The following is a 15293-nucleotide window of genomic DNA, read 5'->3' as shown; positions in this document are numbered from 1 at the left end:
CTATCAAACTTTAAGAAATAGAAGCAGAGTAAAAATGGATGTCAGGCTGGCAGTGTTGCAGAACTCAGGGGAAAAAGACAGGTCAAGTTTTTTCCATGGGCAGAATGTGCTCTCAGAAGTCCAAATTAATACTGTAAGAAGTCTAAGTGACGGTCAAGCCCACCTCTGTTAACCAAGGCAGAGTCATAAGAACATTTTGTTGAAAGCCTTTTTTTAAGGTGACTATGACCTATAAATTTCAAGGATGATTCACTTGTCATGTTTCTAAGAGCACATTCTTATCTAGAATTATTTTCTGATAAAACATGATGAACTATTTTGCTGTACTGTTCAGGGCTTTAAGCACAAATATTGAGATGACAGGGCAGACATTTATGTCTGATCAATCCATCACCAACTGAAAGGACAGGAGAGAAATAAGAAAATTATTCAATTGGGCCTGAATGCCCTAGAATCTGCCATGTCAGAGGTTGTTCTTCATGAAGAACAAAGTGCACAGTAACTGTGACAAATGTTCTTGGGCAAGATAGGTTAAATGGTTGCTCCTGTTTCAATAAGATGTGTGCAGTTTCTTGGTATGAACGAATAAATGACATCCACCACCTCCTTGCTCACCTTTTGTTCCTGTTAGTTTCTTTTTTGATACAAATGTCTCTATAAAGAATTTTGGAGAGATTTGTCCATCTATATCACAAATAAACCAAGAGACATTTGGGGTATATGTCTGCATGATCCTGGGTCAGGACATTGTCTTCCTTTGCTAGAGACTGAACCTTGTCTATGGAGGGTTGGCCACTGCCACAGTCTTGGCTGGGCACTGAATCACGAGCCACCACACACCTTGTAGATTCAAACAGCAATTCTTTATTCCCGAACTCACACCGGCCTCTACACACTTTCTGGGGAAATCCCAGTTCTGCCGCACAATTCACGTCCCAAAAAATACTTTCTCAATTCCACGAGAACTCAACGGGAACTCAGGCAGCAGGATACGCCCTATTCCCAGCAGCAATAACCTTAAACCTGGAACTTCCCTAAACCCAGATTGTCTTAAACCAGGAACGCCTTAAACCCAAATTATCCTAAACCAGGATACTTCCTAAAACCTGCAGGATACACCCTAAACCTGGATCCACCCTCGTCCTTGAGCAGGGTCACCTTTCTCAAACACACATGCAATGTCACAGCAAATTTCCAAGGCAAGTCCATTTAACATGGGGTACGCTGGCAAGGAAATTTCGATGCATCATTCCTACTTGGCAATGGCCCTCAGCAGGCCACACACAGCATTGCACAGGGATTCCCATAAAGAGCAAACCTCCAAGTTCTGAATAGAGAAGATACCAGACAGCTTTCTAAAAGTTACCTTTACTGCTGATGAAAGCTGTTAATGTGTTAGCTTTTCATTATTGTAACAAATGCCTGAGGTTGTCAACTGACAAAGTGAAAAGGTTTATTTTGGCTCAGAGTTTTAGAGGTTTCCTTCCATAATTGGGTGTTGGTCCCATTGCTGGTGGTGAGGCAGCACATCATGGTGGGAGTGTATGGTGTAGCAAAGAGGCTCAGCTCATGACTGGGAAGTGAAAGAAAGCAAGAGGAAGGAGCTGGAGTTCCACTGTCCCCTTCAAGAACATGTCCACAGAGACCAGAAGACCTCCCACTAGGCTCCACTTCTTAAAAGTTCCACGACCTCCTGAGAGCACCCCCTAAGGACCAAATCCTGAGAATGTGGCCTCTTCTGGGACATGGAAGATCTGAACTGTAACAGGAACAGAGCTCTGGGTAATTTCCAGATGGTCTGCCAACCTCCATCTAAGAGTAGTCATCGCACAGGTGAAGTGAAATCTGCCAAGTAAACACACTTCTAGGTGGTGGCCTCTCACTGGTCCCAATGAAGAATGAAGAAAGACAAAAACAAACCCTGCCTCATCCATGCTGAGGATATGTTGGAGATCCAATGCACCCAATAAATGAGCATAGACCACAAATGTTACCCACCATCCAAGGACTCGGTCCCCCTTACACCACCCAGGAAGGACTGGAGTGGGAGGTGGCTGTATGTAGGGGAATCCCTCACATCACTGCCTGGCTCACAGAGGAGAGGCAGCCCCTGGTTTTCCCAATCCTAAAACAAAAGATGGTCATGAATCCTCATTAAATCTTGCCAGTTTAGAAAATAGGAATGTCTCAAATATTGGTAATCTGCCTGGCACACTTCAAGTTCTAAAGAATATTCACTTGCAAGATCCACTTCATCAAGACCCTAATCCCAAAAGTATGATTGGGGTGGTAGTGCTAGAAACAAGGGGTAGCTCCTACACCTGGAGCACAGCGTGTGCTTGGGTTTGGCTAGCTGCGTCATTCCTTGTGCCTGTGTCCACTACAGCCTTGAGCGGTGGGCATTCTATTAAACACCACTCATATATGCCAGGGACAATGGTCTTCTTCCCAGTGTCCTGGCACTTGCTCCCATTCCAGCTCTTTCTGGAAGAGCGTTGGTCCCTGAATCATTTCCCAGTGGGCTGGAGGTTCCCCCTCCCCCAGCCTGACTCCTTCCAGATCTTTTCCTGTCTATATTTCACCTCCCCTACATTGTCCAGTACTCCTTAAATACCCAAAGACCCTGAGAACTACTGTTGCTGACCTTCCCTGCATCCCTCCCTTCCTCCTTGGATCTGTTCTTGAGACCAGGGTTCTCCCCCTGGAGTGCTGTTGGCACATTGCCCGTTGAGGGAAAGAAAAATGGCAGGAAATGGGCAAACCCCTTTCAGCAGGCATTGGCTTGGCATGGCTAGTTAGAATCAGTGGTGAAAACCTTTCAGGCCCTTTGTGCTCCGTCCCCTCTCTGTCAGTATTCCTCAGCATCCTCCTCCTTTAGACATCTTCCTTCATCTTCCTCTGACTCATTGCTTTTTTTTGTTCTCTCTCACTGTCTGCTTTCCTTCCTGTTTTTCTAGTTGGACTTTCCCCCCTGCCTTTAGTTTTCTTCCACTTGTAGTTTCTTACCCTTTCCCACACACAGGGATAATCTAGTTGCCTCAATTTGTAAAATAGCCTCCCCAAAATCTCTCTGCAGATGCAACTACCCCCTCTACTTCTTCCTCCCTGCTTTAGGCAGAGTAACCTCTTTATGTCCCTTTCTGATCAAAGACCTTACACTTAGTTCCAAGCACCCATAGAATAAAGCGCAAACTCCAATATGGTGGACAGTACTCTTAATTGTTGGCTTGATGCCTGCCTTTCTTTCTTCCACTTAATATTGGTATCTTGATTCAACAAACAAGTGAATTTATTTATTGGTTGTTTACCATGAGAAGGTATTACAACAGGAATGAAGATAAAATAAATGGAGAATGAATGCAAAAAAAATTACTTTTGAAATGATAAAATATCTAGGATTTGTTCCCAAATAATCCAGGGGGTAAGGGCAGGGGAGTTGGCACAATGATAGAAATGTAGACAAAACATGACCATGAGTTGATGATTTTGGGATCTGGGGGACAGGTATGGGGGTTCATTATATTAATTTCTCCCGTCAGTATGTTTGAAATTTTCCTGTTGAAAACATGATGGACGAACAGAACAACATGCCTCTGGATCACCTTCTCTTCACTGCTCTCCATGCCCTCTATGCCTCAGCCACATATGCTTTCGGTTCCTCTAACAGTTCAGCATTTGACCCTCCAGGCTTTGTATACTCCTGCTGCTAAGAACGCTATTTCTTCCACTCTACCTACTCCTTCCTGCTCAAGTGAAGGGTCCCTGCTTTGTGTCCCCACTGCGCCTTTACATAACACTGCTGTAATTTTCTGCAGTTGCTGGCGTTTATAGTCTGCCTTTCCCACTAGGCTGTAAGCACACTGCAATCTCCAGAGCCTAGCCCATGGCAGGAGCTCAGGAAATTATTGCCAAATGAATGAATAGAATGAACTATGTGGTCTCTAGCAGAGCAGCCACCACCTTGCTCTATGGTCTGGTGCAGGATTGTGAGAAAGGGCAGACACCACCTTGGCAGTAGCTAGGTGAGTACTGATGACATGGCCCATCACTCCTGGGGGTGTCAGGCACCCCCTATTCCCGCCAGGGCAGCAAGTTTGAGACTCAGTCCACTTAGAGAACAATTCTAGAACTTTCCTGAGCATAGAAATTTTGAAGAAATTTATAAAATAGAAATTTATAAAATCTAAACTGATGACCTGATAATATTTTTTTCTAGGTTTTCAGTAATGCAGGTACCAGAGTCAAGAATAACATTTATTGAAAGTTCCTTCTAAATAATACAACACCTGCATCCCTCCGTACTTAACACAGAGCATATAATTATAAACTGTATGACTAGCATGGTTTATTATTTAACAGGAGAATGAAGGATAAGATTGGACCCTGTATCTCCTCTTTGTCTGCTGAACATGTATGGCTGGTCATACACAATTGTCAGAGAGCATCCTTTCCTGGCCATTCTACCTTTAGCAGCCACATCCATCCAGTTTAGCTCTCTCCTGTTCAATTTTTGATTAACACTTATTATTACCTACAATCATGTATGGTTTACTTATGGATGGTCTGCCCCACCTTTATTCTTTAAAATATAGGCTTGTCTAATGTTAGCTTACCAACACAGAAAGCAAAGCTGAGTTGCATGGTAGGTGGTTAGAGGATGGATGGATGGATGGATGGATGCATGCATGCAGAATTTAGTACTGTATAGCCCCCTCTGCAATAATAAAAGCAAACACTTCTTCTTTTTTTAAATTTTGCAGTACTAGGGATTGAACCCAGGGGTACTGTACTACTGAGTCACATCTCAACCCTTCTTATCTTTTATTTTGAGACAGCCTATTATTACATTTCTGAGGCTGACCTCAAATTTATAATCCTCCTGCCTCCACTTCTCAATTCACGGGAATTATAGGCAAACACCACCATGTCCAGCTAAAAGCAAAAATTTAAAAAAACAGTCTTTGACCTCTCAATTCAGGCAATAAAGAATCCTTTCTGTAAAATATCTAAAGGTAATAAAACACTTCAGCCACATGAGATGAAATAAGAAAGAAAAAGACCCATGTTACCCCACAATTTCACTCTGCAACCAAAAGAAGTTCTGAGTAACCTAGATAGCTTTAGACAGAAAATGTTGACCATGAAATCTCCTTTTATTTTTTAGTAGAGTATTTACATAAGCAGGCATAAGACTCAAGTACTGTCAAACCAAGGAATAGTCTATACTATTTGTAAAAACAGAAATATCTTTGTATGCCTTTCCAAATCCTCCACAACATATTTAATTACTTTGTTATGTTACTGTAGGAATTTTTTTATTGTTGAACATTTATCACAATGTTGCATTATTTTAAAGACTCTTGCTATAAAAAATATTTGTATTGTTACATCTTCATGCTAGATGATGATGTCTATAGAACAAATCCCTTGAAAACATATTGTTAGATTGGAGGATATGAATATCCTTTTGTCACAGATTTATTTACCTGGAGAAGTTTATTTAGGAAAAGCAGATACATGACAGATTTATTTAGGAAAGCAGATACACATTCAAGGGAGAATGCAGGCTGTCTCCAGTGACACATCTTTTGGGTTAAAGTAATAAATACACGTTCAGGTGAGCATGTAGGTATCTTGACAGTGAGAAGCTTTTAGGATAAAGCAAGGAATGTACACATTCAGGGGGAAATACAGCCCTCAATCAGATGGAGAGACAGCAGCCCCTTGACACCGGCATTAATATATATAAAGGGACAGTAGTTAGGGGCTGGGCTAGAGGTGGAGCCAGAGCAGAGAAATTCAATTTTGTGCAAGTTTTCTAGCATTTGCACACAAGGGCTTGGATCGAGGGCTAAGGAGCAGGGCGAAGGACGCGGGCTAGGTTGCTCACGTAATGCTTGCTTTGCATTTCAAAGGTTCATGGGTGTTTCCTGCATGCCAATGGCTTGTGGGAACTTCTCTTTTCAGGTCAATCTTTCCTTTTCAGTATCCCCAAATGCCTAACTCATTTCAGATGTGAATATTTGTAGGGGATTGATAACTTCCCCCAGACGTCCTATTTCTGAGTCCTTGACCTATGAAATCGCCAGGATCTTCAACTTCACCCTGCCTGGAGTGCTGCCCTTTGCCCTGCCCAGTGGGTGGGGCTCTGACTCGGCAGAGCCTCCCATCCACCCACTTCCTCCCTGCCTCTGGACCTGGCTTCCTCTACAGATTCCCTGTGCCACTGTTCTGCTCCTGAGATGGACTGTTTCAGGGCATTGTTCAGCACTTTGCACAATAGACAGGTTCACTCCTGCCTATCCGGTGTCCAGAGTCCAGTCCTTCCTTTCCCTACTGCCTTCTGGTTTTGTGATTGTTGTGGGACACACGCAGAGTAATTTTTGTAATGACTCAGTTATTATGGGCTATTTTTGGTCACCTCTGCAATTTACATAATATTGCTTCCTTGGCCAAATACTCTTAAATGTGACTCCCAATTCTAACATGTCCTTTAACATGATCTTCTTTATAATAATCAACTATATAGCATGGGTTCTAGGATGTCCTCTGAAAAAAACTAAAGAGACAACTACTACAACTCATTAAGACTAGCAATTCTAATTATCTAAATCACAAAAGAATGGCATTTAACTTGTTTTTAATTTTTTTTATTGTGCAAAAATATGCATAACTGGAAATTTGCCATTTTTAACTATTTTTTACTGAAAATTGAGTGGCATAAAGAAAATTTACAATGTTGTATAACCATCATTGCTGTTCATTTCCAAAACTCTTTCAACCTCAAACAGAAATTATAACCATTAAGCAATAACTTAATCTCTCAAATGTGGTAATGTCTATTTTGTTTTCTGTCTCTATGAACTCATGTATTCTAAATACCTCATATAAGTGGAATTATACAATATCATCTTTTCGTGACTGGCTTATTTCACTTAACATAATGTTTTTAATGTTCATCCATGTTGTAGTATGTATCAAAATTTAATTTCTCTTTATGACTGAATAATACTCCATTATAGGTATATGCCACCATTTATTTATCCATTCATTTATTGATGGACATTTGGCTTATTTCCTCCTTTTGGCTATTGTGAATAATGTTGCTTTTATTAAATGACTAGCGATTCTAATTACCCTAATTATAAAAGAATGGTATGTAACCTGTTCTTATGATTCATCTATTCTAAACATGTCCATTCTGAATAATCAGTGCTTTAAACAGCATACCAAACTAGTCAAATTTTTATTTGTAAGCTAGTCTCAGTGTGAGAATCATTTGAGGAGGTTTATAAAATACAAGAGAATCAAAATAGGTAAAGAGAGGGAAATGAAGAGAAAAACCAAGAATAGCATTGTAGAACAAAGCCAAAGGTAACATATACAATAATGTTTAATGTACCAGAAATTCTTGAAAAGGAAGTAGGTCACAATTTCTAGGCCTCCTAGTGATTGAGTGGGGAGAAGATTAGCCACAAGTCACAGGGTTTATAAGACAAACAAACAAGAAACTTTCAGTAGATCAGGAGAAATAAGCAAAGATGATCCCCACACTGAATTACAAGAGACTGGAAGAACCATTTACAACTTTATTAGCTTTCTTACATGAATACAAACTAAGTTTCCTATGGCTATTTCTGACAGTGCTGCTAATGGGAAGGTAAAAGTGTAACATGAAGTAGAGTTCAAAAGAAACAATTACCAAAAAGTGGCAAATGAAAGCTTTTCAGAAATTCAGCTCTCTATCCAGGGATAGAATCTGGATCTTAACAGAAATGAATAGGCTACATATTATCAAGGATGATTTCTTATTTATTTCTGTTTTTTTTTGTTGTTGTTGTTGTTGTTATTGTTTTGTACCATAAACCCCCATCCCACCCCTGCCTTTTGAGACAGGGTGTCATTAAGTTGCTTAAGGCCTTGCTAAATTGCTGAGGTGGCTTTGAACTTGCCATTGTCCTGCCTCCTCAGCCTCCCAAGCTGCTGGGATTACAGGTGTGCACCACTGCACCCTGTTCTTAAATATTTCTTAAAACAAAAATTTTCATGAATTGAGTAGTAGTGAGATTTAGATTTAGATTTCCTGAGAAGAACCTAGAAACCTTTTGCCCATGATATTTATTACGGAAAAACTGATACATGGAGAAATCCTGTAAGTAGAAAATAGGCCTGGCACTCCTTTATTAAAATTAAAAGGACTAGACAATATCAAATGTAGGTAAGAATGAGGAGCAACAGGAATTTTCACACACTGGTATTAGGATGTACAACCACTTTGAAAAAAAAGTTAGGGCATTTCTCAGAAACTAGACATTCATAAACCATATGACCTATGTATTTTACTCTTATTTATTTACCCAAGATAAATAAATATACTCAAAAATGGACTCACACAAAAAGTGCATAGCATCATTATCGTAGTAATTAAAAAATGGAAAAAGTTTGTTTTCCATCAGTAGGATCCTAGATAAATAAACTATGGTATAGCTATACAACAGAATTCTATTTAACAATAAAAAGACTAACCAACACAACCTCAAAATGTAAATATGAATCTCAAAAACATTATGCTGATAAAAAAATTGGTAGAGTAGGGAAATAACATGAAAATTTAAAAGCTGGAGTTAAGTCAGGATGTGTATTCTTGTCCAGTTTCATAGCCCAAGACATGCTACCTCAGCTTTGCCTCAAGGAAAATGAGAATAATAATCCTTGCTGTGAGAGTCAAAAATGCATAGATGTGATTTTATTTAGAATTTTTCATCTAGATTATCATGTATGTCTTTCTGTAACTTTTATTGGTTTGAGAGCGTTTGGTAAAGATCACTGTGGAACAAATACTATCATTTGTCAAAACAAAAAAGATATCAGTTGGCAAAAGGTGAGAAAAGAGAAAATATGATTTAAAGAGGGTATTGTGTAAAAAATGTTTTATGTTGTTCCAAAAAAAAAAAAATATTTTGCTGAGTGAAAGAAGCCTTACCAAAGAGTTCATGTTATAGGATTTCATGTAGAGACATTTCAAGGAGAGACAAAGCCAATCAACAAAGAATAAACTAGAATGATGGGTCCCTTTGGTGGGGGTGGGGTAAAGATGAATTGTGACAGGGAAAGGCAAACTTGCTGGGATAATGCTAACATACTATATTTCATAGGCTGTTAAAAGGGACCAAAATTCATCAAATGGTACTTAAGATCTGAGCATCTCACTGTATGAATATTTTAGCTCAAAAGATAGTACAAATAAATATCAAGCTCTTATTACTGAAGGGCATTTAGAAGGAAGTACACTAATGTCTATAAATGTAAATTCATTAAAAAAATAAAGGTGTGGGCTGGGGATGTGGCTCAAGTGGTAGCGCGCTCACCTGGCATGCATGTAGCCTGGGTTCAATGCTCAGCACCACATACAAACAAAGATGTTGTGTCTGCCAAGAACTAAAAAATAAATATTAAAAAATTTTCTCTCTTTCTCTCTCTCTCTCTGTCTCTCTTCTCTCTTTAAAAAAAAAGGCGAACAGAGGGATAAGTATGTGGGTAACTGATAAAGCAAGTAAAGTGCAATGCTAATAGTAGAATCTAGGGGTGAATTTATGGCCACGTACTCTAAAATTCTTCCAACTTTCCTGTATGCTTCAAAGTTTTTGCATTTAACAAATCCAAAAGAAATTAGAAGTGTTAATCAAAATTCCTGTCCAAAATATAGAAATGGACATAAGTATGCCCATAGATATATACATAGAAACGGGTATAAATTTAAAAAATAATTTAATAATAAAAACTGTTTTGAAAAATTGTAAAAGTGACCTAGATGTCCTTGATAATAATAATAATGTCCTAATAATAATTTTTATTATTAACCTATGGTGGATTTTAAAAGTGTTTGTTAATAGTGTGTGCCAATTCTTTAAAAAAATTCAAAAGAGGTAATTCCAAACCATACAAACATCGGCTGATCTATTCAACTCGGGACATCACTACTGCAATTTTAAGTAAAATCCACAGGGTGGCAGAGAAAAGGAATCACAGAAGATGTGCACATTTCTAAAATGAATAATAGAAGATATTTTATTGATTCTGTTAACAGATTTTCAGACTTTAACATGAAATTCACTATACAGAACACAGAACAAAATTTGCCATCGAAGTCTCAACTCCGATTTTAATCTAGGATTTTTGTTTATATGAAAAATGATGAAGGGCTGGGTATGTTACAGCTCAGTTGGTAGAGTGCTTGCCTTGCATGCACAAAGCCCTGGGTTCAAACCCCAGTACCACCCAAAAAAAAAAAAAAAAAGAAAGAAAAAAAAATGAGGAGGATGACGACCTGCTATGCTTGTCCACTCAATTCTATTCCCTTTTGAAGGTTAGATGAGTGACTGACTTGCAGTGACCCCTCTCATTGCTCACATGATGAATCAGGTGCATCTATCACCCTCCATAGTTCTCAGTGATCCCGGTCTCCCCAGCTCCTATGGGAACCAGAAGCCACCAAGCTTCTAAACCTTGGTCAAGCACTTGCTTCACACTGTTAACAGATATAGTAGACCCTTCCTCTCACTTTAAGCAAATGCTTTTCTGACTGTGATAAAGATTGAAAGCATCAGTAGAAGTAAATGATGTAAAGAAAAAAAATCCCTACAATGTAATTACAAAGAGGCTAGCTAATAAATGATTAGGCTAGACATATTTGAGTTATTCATAGAAATCAACATATGTTTTATACATAAGATTAACCTCATGATTATTCTGTTTGAGCAGGCCTTGATTTGTCTCCTCTCATTAAAGCCAGAATTAAAGACAGGTAATCAGAACAGAGGACAATTTGGGTCTGGGAAGTTGGAGAGGGATTGCAATGCTAATGCCTTCAGAGCCCTTCTTTCACCCTTATCAAGATAACCTGTCCCTGCTCCAACTTGTAGTTAAGGTATCCTGTCCCAGGGATTTTCCCTCCCTACAGGGAGTTATAAAAGTTGTTAATTATGTCCCCTTCCTCCCCAGATCACTCTACCATGGCCCCTCCAGCCCATCTGCTTCTCACCTTTTGGCCATCCCACTGAGCATCCCCTTTTTAAATAAACCCAGCTTTATATTCTTGCCTCTACCTGATTCTCTAATGTTATACTCAACATGTGAGGGAGCAGAACTTGTCACTGGTAACCAGTGGTATCATCATTTTCCAAAGTGATTCCTAAATTGAGCCAGTCCCTCTCTAGTTCCCTTCTTTGATATGTGCTTTGGGATGGCAATCAAGCAATGATGATTTAAGAAAATATCAGTAGTTATCTGGTTTATTTTGTTTGGAAGGAGGAAGAAGATGAATGAGAAAATAAATATCAAATCTTTGAAGGCAGAGTTTCTCTTGCCAATAGAGGGCATATTTTTGGACCATTGGAAATGACTGTCCATGTAGTAATTCTCCAGGTGCATCATACTATTGGAACTCTCCAGAGATGATTAATGCAAAGGAATCAGGGACATGACACATACAGCATTCGGGTATGAGAGAGAGAGAGAGAGAGAGAGAGAGAGAGGGAGGGAGGGAGGAAAAAAGAAAAAAAAAGCAGATGGCTGCTCTCAGACACTAACCACTGAAAATACCAACCCCTGATTTAACATGAAGATCCCATGGTCTGTGTTACATTGTGCTGAAAAGCAAATTCCTTGATGATTCCCTCCCTTCCTCCCTTCTTCCTTCCTTGCTTCTCTTCTTTCTCCCCTTAACCTGACAAATGCCACCCTATGGGAACATGACATGAGAACTCTCACAATTTCAGACTCTTCATGTTTGTCTCTGCTGAACTTGTCTAGCAAGTCGACTCACCCTTTTTCTACTAGGCAGACAGATAAACTGGTGTCATTTAGGAGCACACCCTTCTCTAAATGCTTATTCAGCTGCATTTCCAATAATTTGGACCTGCTGCCTTCATTATATTTCAATACCTATTTATGACCTGAAGTTTTCATTTTGCCACTTTGTGATCACAATTCAAGTAAGCACTTTATATTATGAAAGCGGGAAATGCTGTGCCAGCTGAAAGATACACTCTCTTAATTGTAATAATAATAAAACCAGATAGTTTGTCTGAAAGAACTCAGGATCCATCATGTTATAACAAATATGTGTTTTACTGAATAGCAAGAAAAATCATAATAAAATATGTGTTTCCCCAAAATCTTTTTGGTCAAAAATAGGGAAAAATCTCTATTTCTCTTTCTTTTCCCCATGTTAAATTGTTCCTCAAAGTGAAAATTTTTTTAAAAATACAATTTTTCAATTAATTATAGTTACTTTGTAGTTGATATTATAGTTCTTAATTTTGTATACAGTCTTTCCCTCCAATTAATTGGGTTATTTCAGAAATAGGTCAACTACTTGCAGGCAGTCCTCTACACGGTAAAATATACTATTGGGCAAAATGTTGTCTTAGATTATCCCCGTGGGTAAATGTCAAAGCTGAGACACAGTAAGATAGCATGACTTGCCCAGATGATGCAAAAATTTCACATCTCCTGGACTGAATGGTTGTTAGGATAGCTGAGGAGATTCTAGGGTTAATTGGTCAAGTGCTTGGGGTCTAACTCCCAATGGAACAGATAATAACACACTATTATGGTCACAGATTCTAGCAAGTCAAACATCTGATGCATTTAAGCCAGGGGTCAAAAGATGGATCTGTTGAGAGGACCTGTGTATATCTATTCATCCCCACAAACAGACTTGGCTGAAGCACAAGTCCAGCAGAGGCCAGTCAATGGTGAAATTAACTACTCAGATTGGCATACATACACACATCTATCTTGGGAATTTTAACTATACCAAGTATGTAGGAACATCCTGATGGCTATATTGGATGAATCCATATGTCATGCTACATTTCCCCCAAATAACACATCACCTGTTTATTAAAGACATCCTTCATTTATTCATACTTTAAATTCCAAGCCACTAAAAATAGTTTTCTTTAAGGTTAAACAATTCATGTTTACTGTTGACTTTCTGAAATCATATAAAAAAAGATAAAATGTCAGTTAAATAAAACTCACATTTAGGTATTTGAGGACTCTGGTTAAGAAGAAATAAGAGGGGAATAAACAATAAATTTCTCATACATTATACTTAGCAAAGTTAAAATCATGTTTTAAGATAATCCAAATTGTTGTAAAAGAAATCTACTGCAAAACCTTAATTTTATGATTAAGAAACAAGAGCCAGAGGTAATGAGATTTTCTTGTGTAGCCCAGAAAGGTAGCTGGGTGTGTTTATGACAATAAAAAGAAATTTGGCACCCATGGTTGATCATCTTAAGTCTGATACATAGTATCAGCCATTCACAGCCAAAGACTGTGAAGACTCCACATTGGCATTCATTTCCAGGCAGCATGCCATGGGGGGAAAAATCAGGATTTAGAATCAGACAGTTCTGAATTCTCAATCCTGGCTCTTTTACTTACTGGCCATCTATCTTGTAGTTATATGACAATAAAACTCTTGTAATTGTGGTTTCTTTATCAATAAATTGGGAATCATCAGACCTGTTCTGATGTAAGGGTTAGAGATACCAACAAGTGCACCAATAAATTATAGTTGTTACTATTATCCTAAAGAGGCTTTTATATAGAAAGAGGCTATTAAGGACTTAGCCTCAGAAAAGCATGTTATATGACAATTATTTTAGAAGAAACAAGTAATAGCTACAGTGGCTCTCATTCTCCATCTTTATTCCCAGATACCTTTGGCACCTTATACTTTAGGACTAAAGTCATTTATTTTGAGGCATCTGGCCTAGTCTAGAGGTTTCATGTGTGATCATGAAATATTGGAAAGCTGCATGGCCCTCACAGGGCCTGAGTTGAATGATTGGGATATCAGAAGATGTCCTGAGCAAGAGAACCAACCCTCTGTAACTGTAAAAATAATAGGAAACAGTCTACACAGATAACTGAAACTGAGCTCAGGTCATTGTTCCATTGTACTCATGGGATTTTATATTGTGGAGGTGACTGAGTGATGACACAAGAAGGCCAATGCCATTGAAAGAATTTATTGCTTGTATTTCCTAGAGAAGGAGGCATGCCAAGCCACACAGGGCCATATGGGGAGCACTAAGTCTGGTCAGGAGGCAGAAGCAGGAAAGAGAAGTCTAGGCCAGAGCCTTTACCAGGGCTTCCCAGAGAAGGCCAGGGAAGTCCAGTAAACAGCTTAGGGCTGGCCAGTGTGAATAACTTCAGGAGGCTTGGGGCAATCAGAGTGGTCTCTATTGCTGGATACCTGGCCCTGGGATGACTTAGCAGGTTAGAAATATTGACATGGGTGCTTTGGCTCTCTGGGTAAAGATGTCAGAGCACGGTTATAGCTTTTCACTGACTATATTCAGTTGAGGTAAAACATCGTACCCAATGTAAGAAAATCATCACTGAAGAATTTTTTTTTTAATATTAAAAAAAATAAGGGAAGAATTCTGGTTTGGCCACTTTCTTAAGGATCAGTAATACCCCATTTAGTTGTCCTATCTGACTATGAGGGGAGCCCATCTGATAAACTTGTCCAGATTGAATATGCTTTGGCTACTGTAACTGGAGGAGCCCCTTCAGTGGGAATTAAAGCTGCAAATTGTGTGGTATTAGCAACTGAGAAGAAATAGAAATCCATTCTGTATAATAAGTGAAGTGTTTACAAGCTGGAACCAATTACCAAACATAGAGCTTTGGTCTATAGTGCCACAGGCCCAGATTACAGAGTGTTTGTGCACAGAGCTCGAAAACTTGCTCAGCAATATTATCTTGTTTTCTAAGAACCCATTCCCACAGTTAGCTGGTACAGTAAGCAGCTTCTGTGATGCAAGAAAATACCCAGACATGTGGTGTTTGTCCATTTGGAGTTTCTTATTTGTGGATGGAAGGAGGGACAACCATATTTATTTCAGTCAGATCCATCTAGAGCTCACTTTTCCTAAAAAGAAAGAACTATGTGAATGGGAAAATATTGCTTAAGAAAAGATATAATGAAGATTTGGAAGTTGAAGATGCCATTCATACAGCCATCTTAACCCTAAAGGAAAGTCTTGAAGGGCAGATGACAGAAGATAACATAAAAGTTAGAATCTGCAATGAAGCTGGATTTAGGCCGTTTACTCCAACTGAAGTTAAGGATTACTTGGTCGCCATAGCAGAATAACGAAATGACTGAACAATCCAGAATTTCAGATAATCTATCTACCAAAACATGTTTAAAAAATGTTTTGTTTTGCAGACTTTTTGCATACTTATTTCTACATGGTTTACTAGACTGA

At 38.8% G+C, this 15293-nt stretch overlaps 1 pseudogene across 1 annotated transcript in view; it reads left to right on the top strand.

Annotated features, from left to right (window-relative positions):
- LOC308633507 (proteasome subunit alpha type-2-like) overlaps positions 1-15293 on the top strand; it is a 31779-nt pseudogene extending 16486 nt beyond the window's left edge. The window contains exon 2 of the transcript in view: positions 14506-15293. The product of the transcript in view is annotated as a proteasome subunit alpha type-2-like (transcript). The remainder of the gene's footprint in view (positions 1-14505) is intronic.

The sequence above is a fragment of the Spermophilus citellus genome (genome assembly GCF_964194105.1).
Source record: "Spermophilus citellus genome assembly, chromosome: 14".
NCBI lineage: Eukaryota > Metazoa > Chordata > Mammalia > Rodentia > Sciuridae > Spermophilus > Spermophilus citellus.
Note: the sequence above shows the minus strand (reverse complement) of the source record. Positions and strands in the feature narration are given on the sequence as shown.